A 10,955-nucleotide genomic window follows, 5' to 3' on the forward strand; every position below is an offset into this window, starting at 1 on the left:
GAGATAAACACTGATTTTTTCCCCCTATTCATTGAACTGTTTGCACAGAGAGTAAGAAACCAGAAATCTGACTGGTAAGAAATTCTTACCCTTTTGCCAGCATGCCAGGCTTCTGGGTTCCCTTTCCCTGAGTGGCACTAGTGATCTGGCTTGCAGCACCATTGCCCTGGGGGCCAAGCCTCACCATAAAGGAAAATTACTTTTTTTTGTTCTGGCCGGAGCAAAATACATGTGATAAAACATAGACGTTTAGCCACTCTGCTTAGCACCCAGTATCAAACTGGAGAGCCTTAAATTTGCCCCCATGGGGCCCATCATCTTTAATCCAGCCTCAGACTTACATGGCCTCTGGGCAAGATGGTTACCCTGAGTAACAGAAAAGATAGGAAAGGAAAAGGAGAGAGAGAAAAGCATTTCCTGTAGCAGGGTGGGGAAAGCGAAATGATCAGGGAGGTCAGAGAAAGACTCACCCATTGCAGTGACATAGAAAAAGTTCAGGTGGCTGCTTCTCAGTAGCAAAGGGATCTTTTCCAGCCATTCCATCGGCTCTTAAGTTTCCCTTTTAGGGAAGAAAAGTTCCCCATGTCCCATAGTCCTGTACATGCCTAACTCTGTCACCTACAGCCATTAGCAAAGAGTGCAAGGCAGATTAATCCAAAGAGAATAGCAGTTAACATCCCATAGTGCCAAACCTGTTCTTACCCAAGAAGGCCTTTACCAAGACGGGCCTCTAACCCCCTAAATCTTAGAAGGGACACTAACCCAAGGTGGGTCAAGTGTCCTTGCCTTTTATTGAGATGGGCCTCTAACCAACTCTCTTAGGAGAGACTCTAACTCCCCTAAGTTGGGCCCCTAACCCAATCCCATTTTTTACTTGGGTGCTCCACCACTTACCCAAAGTCATCCAATCAGTGCTGCAGTCTGTTTCCTTTGGGTTGGGGGTTCTCCTCAGTATTGTCCCTTTTGTGGTTCGCGAGAAAGATGTTGCCGGACCCCACCACTTACCCAAAGTTAGCCTTTGGGTCGGGGGTTTCTGCAGTATAGTTGCTTCCATGGTCTCCAGAAAGATGTTATAGGACCGCAGCACTTACCCGAAGGTACTGTTGGGTCAGGGTTTCTGCACCTGGGTTGCCACAAATATGTTACAGGAAAGGGGGCCCGATCCAGACTCCAAAAGAGAATTCTTGGATCTCACACAAGAAAGAATTCAGGGCGAGTCTGCTGTGCAAAGTGAAAGCAAGTTTATTAGAAAAGTAAAGGAATAAAAGAATGGCCACTCCATCGACAGAGCAGCCCTGAGGGCTTCTGGTTGCCCATTTTTATGGTTATTTCTTGATGATAACTAAACAAGGGGTGGATTATTCGTGCCTCCCCTTTTAGACCATGTAGGTTAACTTCCCGATGTTGTCATGACATTTGTAAACTGTCATGGCGCTGGCAGGAGTGTAGTAGTGAGGACAACCAGAGGTCACTCTTGTGGCCATCTTGGTTTTGGTAGGATTTAGCCAGCTTCTTTACTGTAATCTGTTTTATCGGCAAAGTCTTTATGACCTGTATCTTGTGCCAACCTCTTATCTCATCCTGTGACTTAGAATGCCCTAACTGCCTGGAAATGCAGCCCAGTAGTTTTCAGCCTCATTCTACCCAGCTCCTATTCAAGATGGAGTTGTTCTGGTTCACGTGCGTCTGACATTTTTGTTATATTCTCTTTTTCTGAGATGGAATCTCTGTTGCCCAGCTTGATGTACAGTGGCGTGATCTTGGCTCACTGCAACCTCCACCTCCTAGGTTCAAGCTATTCTTCTGCCTCAGCCTCCTGAGTAGCTGGTACTACAGGCGCATGCCACCATGCCCGGCTAATTTTTGGATTGTTAGTAGAGACAGGATTTCACTGTATTGGCCAGACTGGTCTCGAACTCCTGACCTCATGATCCACCTGCCTTGGCCTCCCAAAGTGCTAGAATTACAGGTGTGAGCCACTGCGCCCAGCCTGTTAAATCCCTTTTAAAAAAATACTCTCTATCCAGTCATTTGTTTTATCAAAGAAACTTCTTTTCTGTGGCACTTTGTCCTCTTGAATCACAGACTTATTTTTCAGACTTGTTCCATGGGTATAATCTTGAGACTTCTCTTGACTGGTTACTGCTTCTTCTTCCTCTTTGGTTTCCTCCCTTGTTTTTCTGGAACACATCCTCAAATAACTGCCTTAGAAAGGGTATTATCAGTTTAATTTTCTCAGTTTTTGCATGCTTTAAAATGTATTCTACCTCTGTAATTGATTTATAGTTCATCTGGGTAGAGAAATCTAGGTTGAAAATCATTTTCCCTCCGAACTTGGAAGACGTTTGCTTTGTTGTCTTCTAGAATTCAGTGTTGCTAATGAATGATAATGGCCAGTGTCATTCTCAGTTCACACCCCTTCTCCAAACTGTTAGACATTTTTTGTGTTCTAAAACTTTTTAAAAGATGTATCTTCATGTGGGATTTTTTTTCATTCATTTTGCTTGATAGGAGTTCTGGAAACTTATGTTCTTCAGTTTTGGGGCATTCTTTTGCTCTTTGATAACTTCCTCCACTGTTTCCACTGTACGTATTTCTAAAACTTCTATTAATTTATTGTTTAATCTCCTGGTTTGATCCTTGTGTTTTTAATCTTTTCTGTTTCCATCTCTTTTTGTTTTGTTCTGCATATTGGAAGAGTTCCTTGATTTTGCATTCCATCCCTTCTGTTGAATTTTTAATTTGGCAAACATACTTAAATTTTTTTAGAGCTTTTTCTTGTGTTACCTTTATTCTTTCTTCATAGCATCCTGTCCTTGTTTTCATGGACATACATCACCGTGAATCTCAACCCTATTAGGGAGGCCTTCCTTGAGTTCCCTGTATAAATTAGCCTTCTTGCTCACCAGTGTCCCTGCTGCCTTGACTCTGCATTCCAGGGCCTTTGCACATTTTATGCATTCTTTCCTTTCTCCCTATTATCTAGTTTGAGGTGTTTTTGTGACAGCGTAATTATGCTTATCAAGTATGCAGCTTGATATTCAGATCTGTTGCTTCGAGGGGAGGTCCATACAAGAGAGTTAGTTTGAGAGTCATCAGTATACAGGTGGTTTTGAAGATCGTAAGATCAAGTAAAATGACCAGAAAGATATTTGTGGCAATTGAAGGCCCAGGACTTAGGTATGAAGAATTCTAGCATGTAGAGAGGGGAGATGAGGAGGCAGCAAAAGAGTCAGAGGGTGACTGCAGAGGTAAGAGGAAAACTAGGGAAGTTTGGCACCGGAGGGGTGTTTCAAAAAAAAAAAGGAATTGTACCAACTGTGCTGAGAGGATTGCAAATGTCCTGGGACCACATGGAGTTCACTGATGATGACTTTAGTGGACAGTGTTTTGGTCAAGTAATGGGAGTGGGTAGAGGAGTAAATGAAGAAATGGAAGACAAGCAGTGAATGTAATTCTTGAGGATTTTGCTGTGAGAGGAAAGAAATAGGATATTTATTAGCTGGAAGAAGATGTGGATTCTATTTTGTTTTTTCACTTGAAGAGAATTAAGCATATTTGAATGCCAGTCCAGAGGGTCCAGTGGAAAGGGAATGATGTCCCACCAATTCACAGGATGTACTGGGGACATTGAGGATACTGGCTAGAGTTAAATGGGTGTGTTGGAGAGAAAGGAAAACAAAAGGTGCATGAGGGTGGATACACCAATTGGGATGAGATTACACGTAGCTTTGAAAGCCAAGGGAAGAAGTTTGACATTGATGCAGCAGGAGACAAGAAACATGTACAGATTCTGGAGCAGAAACATCAATGGGATATTTAGGGGATATTAGTCCAGTGTGCCCTGAAGTGGGGAGAGGCTGGAATCAGGAAGACCTGTGAGAAAGCGGTTTCAGAGAATTAGGTGGAATATTCTGAGGACCTGGATTCAGATCAAAAGGAAAGGAAAGGAAAAACATGGGAACATTTCCAAAAACTGTTAATGAGATTTAGTGGCTGACTAGTTGGTTGCAAAAGAAAAGGGAAGGAGATTTTAAATATGATTATCAGTTCCTTGCGTGGGGGTTGGCACCACTGTCAGATGTGAGTAAAAGGAATGACGGAAAGAGGAAACAAATAGTCCATGAAGTTAGCAGCCAGTGAAAAGTTGAGAAGGATCAGGATTAAGGGAAAAAATTGGATTTGACATTGAAGAAATTATTGGAACTCCTTGAGAAAACAATTTATGAAGAGTGATATTTTTAAAATTCTAATAGTTTAGGTTCTTAAAAAACAAAGGAGCAAGTTATCTTATAATTTTGTGGTGTATGAAGATACTGAATTTTCATTTGTGTCTCCTACCTGCCACTCCATGAATACTTGTTGAATACATGAAAAAAAAATCATTTATTTCAGATTGTTACTATTTCCTTCATCAGTTCAGGTTAGAGAGATGACCTACCAAAGAAACAGCCCCACTAGCATATTCTTTGGGCAGGATGAAGGATGAAAAAAAAAGGACTAAAAATATTTTATTTTCAGCTACTGAGAATCACCATGGAATCAGTGTTTAGTTATCTGATCCATGATTTAACTGATCTTACTATTGCTATTTTAAATGTACTCTTTGTTCTCTGAAAATATTTATTTTTCCCACCCCATCTCTCTGTATATTGTTATGATAGAATTTATTCCTTCTGTTTTAATTTTTTTTACATTAAAAATTTTCTTTAAATAAATAAATCGATTGATCAAGACAGGGTNTGAAAAAAAAAGGACTAAAATATTTTATTTTCAGCTACTGAGAATCACCATGGAATCAGTGTTTAGTTATCTGATCCATGATTTAACTGATCTTACTATTGCTATTTTAAATGTACTCTTTGTTCTCTGAAAATATTTATTTTCCCACCCCATCTCTCTGTATATTGTTATGATAGAATTTATTCCTTCTGTTTTAATTTTTTTTACATTAAAAATTTTCTTTAAATAAATAAATCGATTGATCAAGACAGGGTCTCACTTTGTCATCCAGGCTGGAGTGCAGTGGCACAATCTTGGCTCACTGCAGCGTCCACCTCCTGGGCTCAGGTGATCCTCCCACCTCAGCCTCCTGTGTAGCTGAGAATACAGGCATAGGCCCCCACACTCAGCTAATTTTAAAAATTTTTGTAGAGATGGGGTTTTGCCGTGTTTCCTAGGCTGGTATTGAACCCTGGGCTTAGGCAATCCACCTGCCTTGGCCTCCCAAAGTGCTAGGATTACAGGCTTGAGCCACCATGCCCAGCCAGATTTATTTTGTATTGAGACAAACTTTATATATTTATCATGTACATGATATTTTTGAAATATATGTGTACATTGTCGAATGGCTAAATTGAACTATTTAACATTTGCTGACTTCACATACTATTTTTTGTGAGAACACTTAAAGTCTGTTCACTCAGATTTTCAAGAATATAATACATTGTTACTGAGTGTAGTCACCATGATGTACAGTAGATCTCTTGAGCTTATTCCTCCAGTCTAACTGAATTTTTGTCCTCTGACCAGCACCTTCCCTGCCCTTCCAGAAGCCCTTGGCAACTCTACTCAGCTTCTTTGAGTTCAACTTTCTTGGCTCCACATACGAGTGAGAGCATGCAGTCTTAACATGGTATCCTCCAGGTTCATACGTGTTACCACAGATGACAGAATTTCCCTCTTTTTAAAGGCCGAATAGTATTCCATTGTGTATATATTACATTTTCTTTATTCATTCATCCACTTGTGAACACTTTGGTTGATTCTGTATCTTGGCTATTGTGAGTAATGGTGTGGTAAACATGGGAATTCAGATGTCTTTGTGACATGGTGATACATGCTGATTTCATTTCCTTAGCTATATATGTGGTAATGGGATTTCAGGATCATATGGTAGCTTTTTTTTTTTTTTTTTTTTGAAACGGAGTCTTGCTCTGTTGCCCAGGCTGGAGTGCAGTGGTGTGATCTTGGCTCACTGCAGCCACCGCCTCCCAGCTTTAAGTGATTCTCCTGCCTCAGCCTCCTGAGTAGCTGGGACTATATAGGTGCACACCACAACTACCCGGCTAATTTTTGCATTTTTAGTAGAGACGGGCTTTCACCATGTTGGCCAGGATGGTCTTGATCTCCTGACCTCATGATCCACCTGCCTTGGCCTCCCAAATATAGTACCCATTCTAACAGGTGTGAAGTGATATCTCATTGTGGTTTTAATTTGCATTTCCCTGATGATTAGTGCATTTTTTTCATGTACAGTTTGGCTAACTCCTGTTTTCTAATTTATTGCACAAATGTAATCATACAAGAGAAACAGGAACATTACTCACAGACCAACCAGCTTAATCCTCAACTGTTCTCAATAGTATGTGTTCCATTATAGTTTGTGAATGCTTATTTTATATGAATGCTTAGTTTGATGTACTTGTGATTGACCGCTGTATAATTTTTCATTGGCATTTAGAAAATGTCACATTTCAAACATGTTTCTTCTTTACGAGATGGAGCTTACTTTTATGCTAACTTCTTGGAGTCAACCAGCCTCATGGGGATGTTTCACATAAGTGATGGCGGGGTGGGAGGAAAACGAAAGATCCAGTGGTGCTGGCTGAGCTAATCCCTGTTCCACTGGCCCTTCTCTCCACTGCCCCTGATGTGGTGCTGTGTAAGGAAGCATGGCCAGTCTCAGGGCTTCAGAGTGCTTTGGTTAACAGTGAGGTCTGACTCCCACTGCTTGGAGGAGGTGTTGTAAGCTGTAGGGCTGTTGCTCTTTACTCTTCTCTGGCATTACCCACGAGGAGGTGTGTTTGGGCTGGAGGCCTGGGCTCACATGGGGGGTGTGCAGCCAAGACCATCATCATTGGTCTGATGATGAATTTGAAGCAACTCTGAACCTAAGCTGTGCTCCGTAACAGTTTCTGAAATGAGGTGTACAGAGATGGGAAGAATCTTTTGGAAAAGAGAGACAGACATAGTGAAAAAAAAAAAAAAAAAAAGAAAAGGGAAAAGAATAGATGTAACAAAAATACAGCTGGATTGTACATTTCATAATACACATCCATTCATAAATATACTTTAGTTTCACGGTTTTTAAAAATTCCTAGTAGTATAGATAAGGCAGAAGTAACACTTATGGGGAGAACAGACTACAATTTGGCAGCAAAAGGAAGGCGTTAAACTGTAGCTGGAAATAACGGAGTTGATCTGTTCTATATTAGTTCTTCCGTCTTCAAAACCAACAAATGATTGCAGGTTTAAAAAAAAAGAAAGTGACTGGGCACAGTGGCTCACGCCTGTCATCCTAGCGCTTGGGAGGCCGAGGCGGGCAGATCACCTGAGGTCAGGAGTTCGAGACCAGCCTGGCCAACACGGTGAAACCCCATCTCTACTTAAAAAAAAAAAAAAAGCAAATTAGCCGGGCATGTTGGCTCGTGCCTGTAGTTCCAGCTCTTCAGGAGGCTGAGGCAGAAGAATCACTTAAACCCGGGAGGCAGAGGTTGCAGTGAGCCGAGATCGCACCATTGCATTCCAGCCTGAGCAACAAGAGCAAAACTCTGTCTCAAAAAAATAAAATAAGAATGAAAGAGAGAAAGAAAAAGGTAGCCTTAATTTAGTGATGTCATTAAGAATAACAAATGCCTGTTTGATGATCGGTCCTGGACTCTCAGGTTTGCCTGTTCTGACTCAAGTTACAGTGAAACTTTAGTTATCTTCTAGTTTTTAATACGGTCATTGCTGCAGTGACTTCATTCTAGAGAACTGGCATTACTAAAACATTGTAGTGCTTAGTGGTTTTAATACTCATTTCACAAGAATAATGAAATAAATCTTTTGCTCACTGAGTGTGTAGTATGATGCAGGTGAGGTGTCTGACACCTGAAAGTCAGGCTGACCCATGAATGACACTGGCTTGAACTGTGTAGGTCCATTTCTACGGAGACTTAAAAAAATCAATACATTGGAAAATTATTTGGAGAGTTGCAACAGTTTGGAAAAAACTCGGATGAACCGAGTAGTCTAGAAATACGGAAAACATTGAGAAAAAGTTACATATGTCATGAATACATAAAATACATGTAGATACTAATCAGTTTTATCATTTACTACCATAGAATATACACAAATCTATTATAAAAAGTTAAAATTTGTCTAAACTTATGTACACGCAGACTGGTGCTAGTCATAGTTGAGAGAAATGTAAACAAATGTAAAGATGCAGTATTATAACTGCATACAATTAACTGTAGTACATACAGTACTCCTGTAATAATTCTGTGGCCACTTCCTGATATTGCTGCAGTGCGCTCAAGCATTGGGGGTAGCCGCTTGGAAGGCACTGTGATGCTAGTCATCTCTGTGGGAGCAGTTCCTCTCTCCATTACACTTCAGATCACGGTGAAAAGTGACCTCTTGAGGTTCTTGAGTGTGTTTTATTGTGTTTAGTGCAGTACCACAAACCTTGAGTAACACTGTGGGACCCATATGAAGTGTTGCTAGTGATACTGGCAGTGCTCCCTAGAAGCCAATAAAAGCCCTGACAGGCCGGGCGCGGTGGCTCAAGCCTGTAATCCCAGCACTTTCGGAGGCCGAGACGGGCGGATCATGAGGTCAGGAGATCGAGACCATCCTGGCTAACACGGTGAAACCCCGTCTCTACTAAAACTACAAAAAACTAGCTGGGCGTGGTGGCGGGCGCCTGTAGTCCCAGCTACCTGGGAGGCTGAGGCAGGAGAATGGCGTGAACCCGGGAGGCGGAGCTTGCAGTGAGCTGAGATCCGGCTATACAGCACTCCAGCCTGGGTGACAGAGCGAGACTCCATCTCAAAAAAAAAAAAAAGCCCTGACAGAGTTGAATGCTTGCTAGATTGAGGAATGGTTGCCTGCCGCTTCAGACAGATGATTCATTTTGCAAACAGATGATGTAAACTCATGGTATTGATAAATACAGTATGGTACTGCAAATGTATTTTCTCTTCCTTATGGTTTTCTGAATAACATTTTATTTTTTTTCTGTCTCACTTTATCTGAAGAATACAGTATATAATACATATAACATACAAAATACGTGTTAACTGTTTATGTTAACAATCAGGCTTCCGGTCAGCAATAGGCTATTAGTAGTTAAGTTTCTGGGGAGCCAAAAGTTATACACAGAGTTTTGACTGCATGAGAGGTTGGTCCCCCTAACCCCTAAGTTGTTCAGGGGTCAACTGTATTAAAAGTCTATGATATACTCTTGGCTTTCCAGAAACTTAATTTGAAGAAGTTAATTTAAAAACCATAGTTTTCTATGTATTAATTTGACAGTTCAGCCTTTATTAGGTCAAAGTTTCAAAAGAACTCAGTTGTTAGATGTTTAGTAATGAATGCCATCAGCCTTTATGTCGTCAGGATCCAGGATGTTTAGATGTGTGTTTGCTCAGGGCTCAGAAACAGTCTTGGTGGTAGGTTTACAGCTGCCAATCTTGTTAGGTGCGGAACCTGTGCTGGGGCTGCTGCCAGTCTATGGGAACATTCCCTCCTATGCCCTTCCTACGCTGCAGAGGCCTACAGGTTGATGACCACTTCTAGGACCCTTTGTTAGACCTCTCACTCAAAGCATGTGGAGTTGTGTAAGTGACAGCAGCCAGCCTTGACTCATCAGATAGTCTTTGAGTTTGTAAAAGAAAAAAAAATGTTCAGGATTTTAATTTGCACTGTAACATCTGAGGTGGATTTCAATTCTAGAGCACAATGGAGACTGATGTCTGGGTTTCACCCCAGGGTTGTTTTTACATTGTCTGTGATATAGTACAGATGAAAAAAAAGATAATTATTTACACCTTACATTTCCCGTTACAAGTATTCTGTGTTATGTGTATATCATGTCAAGTACCGTAGGTATGTTCTTATTTCATTTATTCTTGTTTCTTCATGTACACAAATGAGTGCATCATTTCCACTTATGTCAAAAGTAATATGTCATTGTGTCAGATCCATCTCTCAGTATTATCTGTATCTTCTGATTTTTTAATCAAATTTATGCTGTCAAAATATGTTAATGATGTTTTTTAAAGTGTTTATTGAGAAATTCACAAAGAACTTGTATTTTGTCAAAAGGCCATTGTTTAGTTGCCAACATTATCAGTGCAGATGCACTAAATTGCAAGTTACAGAAAACCCAACTCAAGGTGACTTATAGGAAGGGTATTTACTGGCTTGCCTAACTGAAAGGCCAGCTATAGGCCAAACTTCAGGGTTGATTGGATTTAGCAACTCAACAATGCTATTGAGAATTTAGTTTCCTTCTTCCTTCTCTGCCATCTGCATTCCCACCTTCCTCTTGAGAGGGCAGGGTGGTTACCAGCCATTCCCACACCTACACATTTTCTCACTCTTGTCCTATGGTGTTTAATAGCTTGCCCAGAAAACCTTCCCTTTGTCACATTGATCTTAATTGAGTTGTGTGCCCATGCGTGAACCAGCAACTGGCTGGGGATGGGGTCATCCTAAGTAGCTCAGGCTTGGAGTCAGCCTCACCCAAAGTATAGGGCTGTGGGGAGGAAGCACAGAAACCCCAGTCAGAACTGGATAATTAGCTAGAGGAGGAGGAAATGGATGAAGAGCAACAGCCACTGTCCACTGTGCCATGTGATTTACAGTCATTTGGGTTTTGTTTTATTATAAGAGTGCTTGCTGGGCTGGGCGTGGTGGCTCACGCCTGTAATCCCAGCCCTGCCGAGGCGGGCGGATCACGAGGTCAGAAGATCGAGACCATCCTGGCTAACACGGTGAAACCCCGTCTCTACTAAAAATACAAAAAATTAGCCAGGCGTGGTGGTGGGCACCTGTAGTCCCAGCTACTTGGGAGGCTGAGGCAGGAGAATGGCATGAACCCGGGAGGCGGAGCTTGCAGTGAGCCAAGATTACGCCACTGCACTCCAGCCTGGGTAAGAGTGAGACTCTGTCTCCAAAAA

At 41.5% G+C, this 10,955-nt stretch overlaps 1 protein-coding gene across 4 annotated transcripts in view; it reads left to right on the top strand.

The window, feature by feature from the left end:
- Positions 1–10,955, top strand: part of SPECC1 (sperm antigen with calponin homology and coiled-coil domains 1) — a 162,108-nt gene that overhangs the window by 43,680 nt on the left and 107,473 nt on the right. The gene's annotated exons all lie outside the window — the stretch shown is intronic.

The sequence above is a fragment of the Rhinopithecus bieti genome, unplaced genomic scaffold (assembly GCF_001698545.2).
Source record: "Rhinopithecus bieti isolate Rb0 unplaced genomic scaffold, ASM169854v2 scaffold_3050, whole genome shotgun sequence".
Classification (NCBI taxonomy): domain Eukaryota; kingdom Metazoa; phylum Chordata; class Mammalia; order Primates; family Cercopithecidae; genus Rhinopithecus; species Rhinopithecus bieti.